The sequence below is a fragment of the Antechinus flavipes genome, chromosome 3, assembly GCF_016432865.1.
Source record: "Antechinus flavipes isolate AdamAnt ecotype Samford, QLD, Australia chromosome 3, AdamAnt_v2, whole genome shotgun sequence".
Lineage (NCBI taxonomy): Eukaryota > Metazoa > Chordata > Mammalia > Dasyuromorphia > Dasyuridae > Antechinus > Antechinus flavipes.
This window is the reverse complement of record NC_067400.1, coordinates 441,898,551-441,908,447: the sequence shown is the minus strand read 5'-3', so window position 1 is coordinate 441,908,447 and position 9,897 is coordinate 441,898,551.

Genomic DNA, 9,897 nt, shown 5'->3' with positions numbered 1-9,897 from the left:
GCTATTGTCCTGGTAGCATTCACATATTCTTCTAGAAAAAAGGTTTGGAATAAGCTTGAGGTGAGAGATACAGGAAGAAAGATTCAAAGACCTAATATTTAGTCCTTGAAGAAATTCTTGCCACATCAATCTTTTGTCTGGAAGTAGTGAAAATATTGCAAGGGAGAACACTAAAAGAGCAGCACTTGTTATGCTTTTTTTTTCCAGAGGTGGTTTGAAAAGTTGGCAAAAAAATTCATATTCTCTTTCATAGATCACTGAGCCCCAGCCAAATCTCCTAACATTGACTCTTCCTTCTGTGTCCCTTTCTCTTTCTCTTTCTGTCCCTTTCCCTCTGTTTGTGTCTCTGTCTCTCTGTCTCTGTCTCTCTCTCTCTCTCTCTCTCTCTCTCTCTCTCTCTCTCTCTCTCTCCAGATATAGACATATATATGCATTTGTAGATATCTATAAGTACATGTATATTTGAATATACATATATAATGCATCTAGGTGCCTTATTAGGTAGAATACAAAACAAAGTAGGGAAGATGACATTGAATCTTGCCTCAGAAATTTCTTAGCTATGTGATGTTAGTCAAATCTCCTTACATTTTTTCCTCCATAGTTTTCTCCTCTGGAAAATGGTGATAACACCATTTATCTCAAAGGGTTATTGTGGTGATCAAATAAGGTAATACATGTAAAACATTTAACAAATCTTAAAGGGAAACATAAATGCCATATAATATAATATAGTAGTATTATATATGTGTAGTTATTATATAGATGAATGTATAATTATTAGAAGGCATCTTTCATATATTTTTTACACAATAGATCTTGATCTTATTAATGTTGCTATGACCTTCAAAACTACAGAAACTTCACTGAAGCTTCTGTATGTTACGTGTCTCTAATTCATATTCTCTTGTGTATCTGATATACTGGTGTACTTAACAGACTGGAGTCTTTTATTTGTCCTTTTACCATTACAAAATGTCATTGAAACACCTAGACTGTCCATTAGTTGGCCCTCATTCTTGCTATATATAAAATGAGTGCAATTTAATGTTTCCAAAGCATTTTATAGATGTTATCTTGTTTGATATTCACAATAACTAATAGGTACATGCTACTTTGTCCATTTGCAGACAAGACAATAGAATTGCTCACCTAATTAATCTGTCTGAGGTGGGACTTAAACTTATCTTCCTGATTTCAATTTCTGAATAATATTCACTCTACTAAAAGTATTAGAAGCCACATAAATACATTGCTGTATTTCTGTTCTGCAAATTACTTTTTTGATTCTGTTTACTTTTACATATCCTGGAGCATCCTTTTTATCTTTTTCAATTTTTTTAGCATATGAGCTTAAGACATTTTTTTCCTAATACACATTTTTCTGTAACAAAGCAATTCATTTTCCAATTTCCCAAATATACATTTTTCTTTGATTTCAACATTCCTTTGAATATTATAATGTGCAATCTATATAATCCAAATATCACATTGTAAGGGAAAACAGGACATGGAGACATTTGAATGCTATCAATTGCCTTGGGTATTTCTATCCTTTTAGAAAACATGTAATGCATTTGTGTTTATTAGACATTCAGGAAGAGGTTGCACATATTTTCATGTGAAGGATACATTTTTATTCATGATAATTTAATAACTGAAGAGTTGAGTGCAATTACTTCAAATATGAAATGGGAACTTTAACTGACACAGCACTAAAAATGTCTTCTTGGATTTCATAAAGACATCTTTGGAATGATAGTTAGCACATGTTTCCCAATGGACAGTTAATGACTGAAGAGAAGACTCATTTGTATTGACATTCTTAAGAAGCAAAAAGCCATTATGCTATGGTATCTGGAGATGCACTTTTATTTAAATTGTTAGAACTGGCACATTGATTCTCTAATTGGGCTTTTACTAAAGTTATCCTTCCATATTTGGGTTTCTCTCCAAAGAATATTTAAACTTCAGTTACTTACCCTTTACTATCTTGGGCTTAAAAGTAAAGGAAAGAAAATTTGTCTACATTTATATCAGTTTCTTATATACTATATCATTCTGGTTTCAGGAATTTTGTGTTATTTACATGTTCATTGTGGGTATGTGAAGAGATGCACAGGTGGCTGAGAGACAGTTTTTTCTATACCCTCCTAGATGTGAGCACTATCTGACATATACTTCATAACCCAAGTAGCTGATAGGGTGGCCTTTTGAATTCAGTGATTCTGACTCTTTACCTCATATCAATATACAGGCAGAATGCCCCTCTGACTGTTCTCTTTAAAATTATTCCTTCTAGCATTTCATAGCCTTGGAATGAGGTAGGTAGGCAGAAAGTTAACATCATATATTGAACAGCCGTTGTGTACAGACACTATCCCACTTGATATTGTGCTTGAGTTTGTAACTCCAATACAGTTTGCAATACAGCTGCTATTCCTGCTCTGCATATTGCCTACCCTGAAGTATTGATGTGTAAAATCTTTGTTGTACAACCATGTTAACAATACAACAAGGAAATGTGGGCCTGATTTGGACTGTGTTTAATATTCTATGAGAAACTTTTAAATTAGTAGGCTATGATCCTCAGAGAAAGAAAAAAAAATCCTGGTCCTACATAAAAGTGCTATTCTATGTGTTTATTTGTGTTTTTAAAGCACACAACAGAACAATAAGCAAAAAAAAAAAATCAAAGAGGTTGCATTGGATAATAAGTAGAATGCTGGGCTTCAAGAAAAAAAAAAAAAAAAAACCTGGATCTTAATCTTATTTCAAATACTTACTATCTATTGGATTATTATGGGCCAGAACCTGGAATAAGGTGATAACTCAATGGAATTGATAGAAGCAATGTTTGTGTGTTTGGGTTTGCATCTTTGAGAGTTCACACGTTAGCTCACACAGTTCACAAGTTTGGAAGATTCACAAGTGTTCACAAGTATGGGAGATAACAAAGTTAGCTTTGTAACTGTGAATTCACACCTCCCATAATCCCACTCTCTCAGAGGAGGAGTCAACCTGTGAGAGAGTATAAAAAGGAGCTGAATCAGCAAAGTCAGTTCAATTCAGAAGATTGACAAACTAGAGACTGTAGTTGGGTAGAGACAAAGGATTAGGAAGAGGAGAACCCAGATTGAAATTGAGAATTGGAGATTCACTGAGAGCTGCAAGAGCTCTTGGAATCAAGAAGGGAGAGAGGCCTCTAAGAAAGTTACCCAGGTCCAAGGAAAGATAAGACTTGGAAAGAGGAAATAAACGTTTGGATTTTAACACCTGGCTGCATTTGGGGTGATTATTACATTGAACTGAAAGTAAGGCTGCCTCCAGAAAGCCTCTCCAAGAAACCTGCTTCCAGAGAGAACAATCACATATTATAAAAAAGAAGAGAACACTACATTGGACCATGGGTAAATTGCTTCAATTTTCTAAGCTTTGCTTCCACTTCTGTAAAACAGGAGTAAAATACTCATATATAACCTACCTTAGAAGGTTATTGGGAAGCTCAGTTAAAATTATATATTTTATTTCCAAATTGCAAGTACTATATAAATGTTTATTATTATTTTGAACCATTTTTAGGAATAAAAAATATTACAATCTAAAAATAAGCCAAATATTGGCGCTTTATGCCATTTCCCCCCAATATTACCAGTTCAGTGTAGGTAGTAATAACAAGATATCTGAAAATAACAAATCTTCTACGATGAATATGATGAATATGGTACTCTATATTTACTGTATATTTATGTATCTATATACATGTTCATACATATATATGTAGATACATATGTATATACACACACACACATATATACACACATGTGTATATGCACACACATATACATATGAACTATAGAGAAACACATATTTCAATGTGAGAACCATAAAATATTTAAGCTAAAGAGCTTTCCTTAAGTTTGGAATTAGTTTTCATTTCCTTATTTCAATCACAGAATATTTTTTTGTATTTTTTATTTTCTTAATGTGATTTGTTTTTCATTATAATAATTTGCAAATAAATGATCTTTCTATTATTCAATTATAAATTTTTGAGGATATGGAACTTGAATAGTTCCTTTCACATAGCATATATGTAATAAATATTTGTTGAATTTTGTCTAATGAAATTTCATCAGAATTCTCTATGACACTTTATTTTTATTTATTTTTATTTTTTTTATTTAATAATTACTTTATATTGACACTTGTTTCTGTTCTGATTTTTTTCCCTCCCTCCCTCCACTCCCTCCCCTAGATGGCAAGCAGTCCTTTATATGTTGGATATGTTGCAGTATATCCTAGATACAATATATGTTTGCAGAACCGAACAGTTCTCTTGTTGCATAGGGAGAATTGGATTCAGAAGGTATAAATAACCCAGGAAGAAAAACAAAAATGCAGATAGTTCACATTCGTTTCCCAGTGTTCTTTCTTTGGGTGTAGCTGCTTTTGTCCATCGTTTATCAATTGAAACTCAGGTTTCTTTGTCAAAGAAATCCCCTTCCATCAAAATATGTCCTCATACAATATCGTTGTCGAAGTATATAATGATCTCCTGGTTCTGCTCATTTCACTTAGCATCAGTTCATGTAAGTCTCGCCAGTCCTCTCTGTATTCATCCTGCTGGTCATTTCTTACAGAACAATAATATTCCATAACATTCATATACCACAATTTACCCAGCCATTCTCCAATTGATGGGCATCCATTCATTTTCCAGTTTCTAGCCACTACAAACAGGGCTGCTATAAACATTTTGGCACATACAGGTCCCTTTCCCTTCTTTAGTATTTCTTTGGGATATAAGCCCAATAGAAACACTGCTGGATCAAAGGGTATGCACAGTTTGATAATTTTTTAGGCATAATTCCAGATTGCTCTCCAGAATGGTTGGATTCGTTCACAGCTCCACCAACAATGCATTAGTGTCCCAGTTTTCCCGCATCCCCTCCAACATTCATCATTATTTTTTCCTGTCATCTTAGCCAATCTGACAGGTGTGTAGTGGTATCTCAGAGTTGTCTTAATTTGCATTTCTCTGATCAATAATGATTTGGAACACTCTTTCATATGAGTGGTAATAGTTTCAATTTCATCCTCTGAAAATTGTCTGTTCATATCCTTTGACCATTTATCAATTGGAGAATGGCTTGATTTCTTTTAAATTTGAGTCAGTTCTCTATATATTTTGGAAATGAGGCCTTTATCTATGACACTTTATTGCTGGATTCTTTATGTAGCATTTTTCTATGTTTCTCACTTTTTTCTTCTTCCAAATTTGTGACCAAAGATGAACATTACTGATCGCAAAATAGAAAATTTTGATTGCATCAAATTAAAAAGCCTTTGTACAAACAAAACTAATGCAAAAGATTAGAAGGGAAGCAACAAACTGGGAAAACATCTTCACAGTTAAAGGTTCTGATAAAGGCCTCATTTCCAAAATATATAGAGAATTAAGTCTAATTTATAAGAAATCAAATCATTTTCCAGTTGATAAATTGTCAAAGGATGTGAACAGACAATTTTCAGATGATGAAATTGAAACTATTTCTACTCATATGAAAGAGTGTTCCAAATCACTATTGATCAGAGAAATGCAAATTAAGACAACTCTGAGATACCACTACACCTGTCAGATTGGCTAAGATGACAGAAAAAAAAAATAATGATGAATGTTGGAGGGGATGTGGGAAAACTGGGACACTGATGCACTGTTGGTGGAGTTGTGAATGAATCCAACCATTCTGGAGAACGATCTGGAATTATGCCCCAAAAGTTATCAAACTGTGCATACCTTTTGATCCAGCAGTGCTACTACTGGGCTTATACCCCAAAGAGATACTAAAGATGGAAAAGGGACCTGTATGTGCCAAAATGTTTGTGGCAGCCCTGTTTGTAGTGGCTAGAAACTGGAAATTGAATGGATGCCCATCAATTGGAGAATGGTTGGCTAAATTGTGATATATGAATGTTATGGAATATTATTGTTCTGTCAGAAATGACCAGAGGATGAATACAGAAAGGCTTGGAGAAACTTACATGAACTGATGCTAAGTGAAATGAGCAGAACCAGGAGATCATTATATATTCTGATGGAAGTGGATTTCTTTGACAAAGAGACCTAACTCAGTTTCAATTGATCAATGATGGACAGAAGCAGCTACACCCAAAGAAAGAACACTGGGAATGAATGTAAACTGTTTGCATTTTTGTTTTTCTTCCTAGGTTATTTCTACCTTCTGTATCTAGGATATACTGTGACATATTTAACATGTATAGGACTGCTTGCCATCTGGGGGAGAGGGTGGAGAGAGGGAGGGGAAAAAATTCGGAACAGAAGTGAATGCAAGGGATAATGTTGTAAAAAAATTACCCTGGCATGGGTTCTGTCAATAAAAAGTTATTTAAAATTTTTTTTTTCTTCTTCCATGAATTGAATTATTTTGATATGCTCTTATGTTTGTATTGAAGGAATAATAAGTGGATGGTTAATAAGTTTTTGCTTTTAAAGCCATTCTGAAGATATCTGTGGATTATGGCAGATGAGTTAAAAAAGTTCAAGTGCAATGATAATGACATATAGTTGATTCATAAAGAAAACGCTTGAAGTTCCCCAAATCCAAACCATAAACTGAAAAAAATTCCAAATATTTAAAAAAATCTTCTCTATATATGACTATACAACAGACTTTGATTCTTGTTTTCCCAATCAACCATTTGAAAAGGATATATATATACACACACACTCATACACACACATACAAGAAAGAAAGTTGGAGGCCTCACAGGGATTGTGAGTAGAATTGGTTGTCACTAAAATCTGGGTATTTATCAGAGGCCCTTGAAGTAAGGGCCTCTCTTTTTCCTCTTTTTGTATACTCAGGGCTTAACATAGTACCTAGCATATAATTGACACTTAATAAAAAATATTAAAATAAGTATTTTACATTTCCTTCCTTCTCTTGATTTCTGCTCTATTAAACCATATCTCTTGAATATCCTTAGTCATTTTGTGCTATGCCTGCTATGATCCTTGAATCTTCTACATACAGAGGCACTAGGAAAACAATCTAAGGCCTGTGAGTTTTCAAATAAATTGAATCATAAGAAAAAGTGGAATTCAGGGAAAAATCATGGTCATGTCAGAGCAGAACTTACCTTTATCCCATAAAGCCCTGGGGCCTTGCTCCTGCTTTTAAATATGCTTGCCCACAGTATGATGTTTTATGAAGCAAGTCTCTGTGCCAGGAACAGTAACTGACAGCATAAAACTTCCTCTTTTTTGGTTCTCTTTTGATGGAAATCTCATTTATCTCTTATTCTTGAATTTTTAATTAATCATTTCTAGTATTTATTCAAGTATTAGTTATAGGAGATGAGAGATGCCTTTTTGTTAAATTTTTTCTTTTACCATTTTATTACAAACTTTATAATGATGAAAAAAGTATTCTGTAACAAACTGTTTCCTCAGTGTGTTTATGGTAATTCTTAAAACTCTCTTTTAGGTTGAAATTTTTTAAAACATCAGTGGATATAATATAAAGTGAGATCTTTTGGAGGGAAGGGTCGGAAAGGAACCTTTAGGGGAAGGGTGCTCATGACTCCCAAATCCTCCTGACTACTGGGAGGGGCCACTCATTCATGATAAGTAATCTCCTTCAATTGGAGATTTTGTCCACCAACATAATCACTGCCCTCTACTAAATCAAAAAATTAGCCCTTAATCTTCTCAGCCTCAAATCTCAGAAGCCTAATAAAAAACAACTCTGAACCCAAATCTTTGCTAACTGCCTTCTGAATTTAGCCCATTGATGAAGATATTTTCTTCTCAGTATAAATCCATCTTTGTAGAAGTCCTAACAGGATTTTGCCCTCTAAGAAGGCTGCCTTCTTAGCATGTTGATTTCTTAGCATAAATAAACCCATTCTTTGCCACAAATCTCATGCCTGTATTTATTGGGGTTTGTGAATTTTTTCACAAAATCTGCACAATAGGCTCTCTTACCCTCATTTCTCACACCTCAAAATTTAAAGATGCCAATTTTATGAAATAATCTTGAACATATAGCATTTAAACTTTTAAAAAAATCTTATAGTATTCCCCATATTGGAGGAATATATTCAAACCCCTTCTTATTCTTATTCAACCAATTTCTCCAAATCCAAATCCTAATCAAGACTATATATTTAATATTAATTAATTTAATAGTACAAAGTATCAGTGTAAAACATGGGATACAATCCATGCAGGAAGAGAATAGAAGCACATGGAAAATACCAGAATGAACCCCTTTTAAAATTGTAGGGTACTTTGGAATTGTTTATCATCCTTTAATGCTTTCCTCTTCTATTTCGACATTAACAGTCTCATACAGCAACACAAGTATACAGTACTCTTCTCTGTGTTGTTTCAATTAGGCTTGAACTTCCTTGGCAGAAACCAATGTTAAAAGCTTTTTCCAGCCATGTTCTACTCTCATAAAATCTTAGCTATCCTTTTTTCTTACTCCCTTGGAGACTTCTTCTCTTCTACCTGAAAACTCCTACCTGTGTGAGGATAAAGAATTCACACAACCTCCCTGGATGATAATTTCTTCATCTGTAACATGAAGGAACTTTAACAAATAACTTCTAAAGTTCTTTTTGTCTGGAAATCCATGATTCTGTGTTAGCTGATCTTATCAAATGAATTCCTTTCCAGACAACATATTGCATTTTTGAAGGAATTCCTGAAATGATTATGACAATAGAATTTGAGAGCTGAAAAAGATTTTGTAAACCAATCAGTAAAACTTACTTACTCATATTCTTTACTTTTGTATAGTGATTGCACTTATATTCTCCCATTCCATTATCATAAAAACACTAAGATAGAGATCATAACCAAAATTTTGCAAATATAAAAAGTAGTTCTCAGAGAGTTTAAGTGATTTAATCAAATATACACAGCTACTATGTTACCAATGCAGTTCTAGATCCCAAGTATTTTGACTTTTACAATGCAGTTCTAATGGTAGAGAATTGGGATGTGAGTATCCCCTCTGGTTAGTGCAGGTCCGATGTGGAAGAATTCACAAACCTGAAAAGTCTGAATGGCAAAAGGGATTTTTCTGGCACTGAGAAGCCAGTTTTAATAGGAAAACAGACTTCTTAGTGGCAAAAGGTCCTATAGGGAAAATTGCAAAACTTCACTGACAAGGGGGTATTTTCACAGTGGGCAAGAATCCTGGCAGACAGCTTCTTGGCAAAGCATAAACCTACTTCAGACTTTTCTGCAAAAATTTGGAGATCAGGGTTGTCTTTTTATCAGAAATCTGAGGCTGAGACATCTATTCAATGCCCCTAGGCCTAGATTTCCATTTGAAAAGAGAATACTTATCTTGGGATTTCAAGACACACAATAGGAATATCAAGTTCAGATCTCCAACTGAATTAGACCATTTAAGATGGTCTTGGGCTAATCTTTAACTCAATAGAGGGTACAGCTAGTCCCCATCAAGATTTCCAACAGAATGAAACCACTAAATTGCCCTGAAATGGTGGGTCTTTGTCAGAGGAGAGTTTCAGAGTTCACTCCCATTATTTCCCCCCAAAACTCAAGAGGGCCAGTTTCAGGGTTCATCCCAGTCATTCATATCCTATTTCTCATTTGTAAATATCTTTTTTTTTATTATTGTAGCTTTTTATTTAGAAGTTATATGCATGGGTAATTTTAGAGCATTGACATTGCCAAACCTTTTATTCTAATTTATCCCCTTCTTCCTCCCACCTCCTACCCATATTTATAGGAAATCATCAACTAGAATTGTGCAGATATATTCGAATCAGAAGGTAAAATAGGCATTGAAAGAATTCATTGAACACCTTCTGAAAAAGACTTTAAAATAAAAA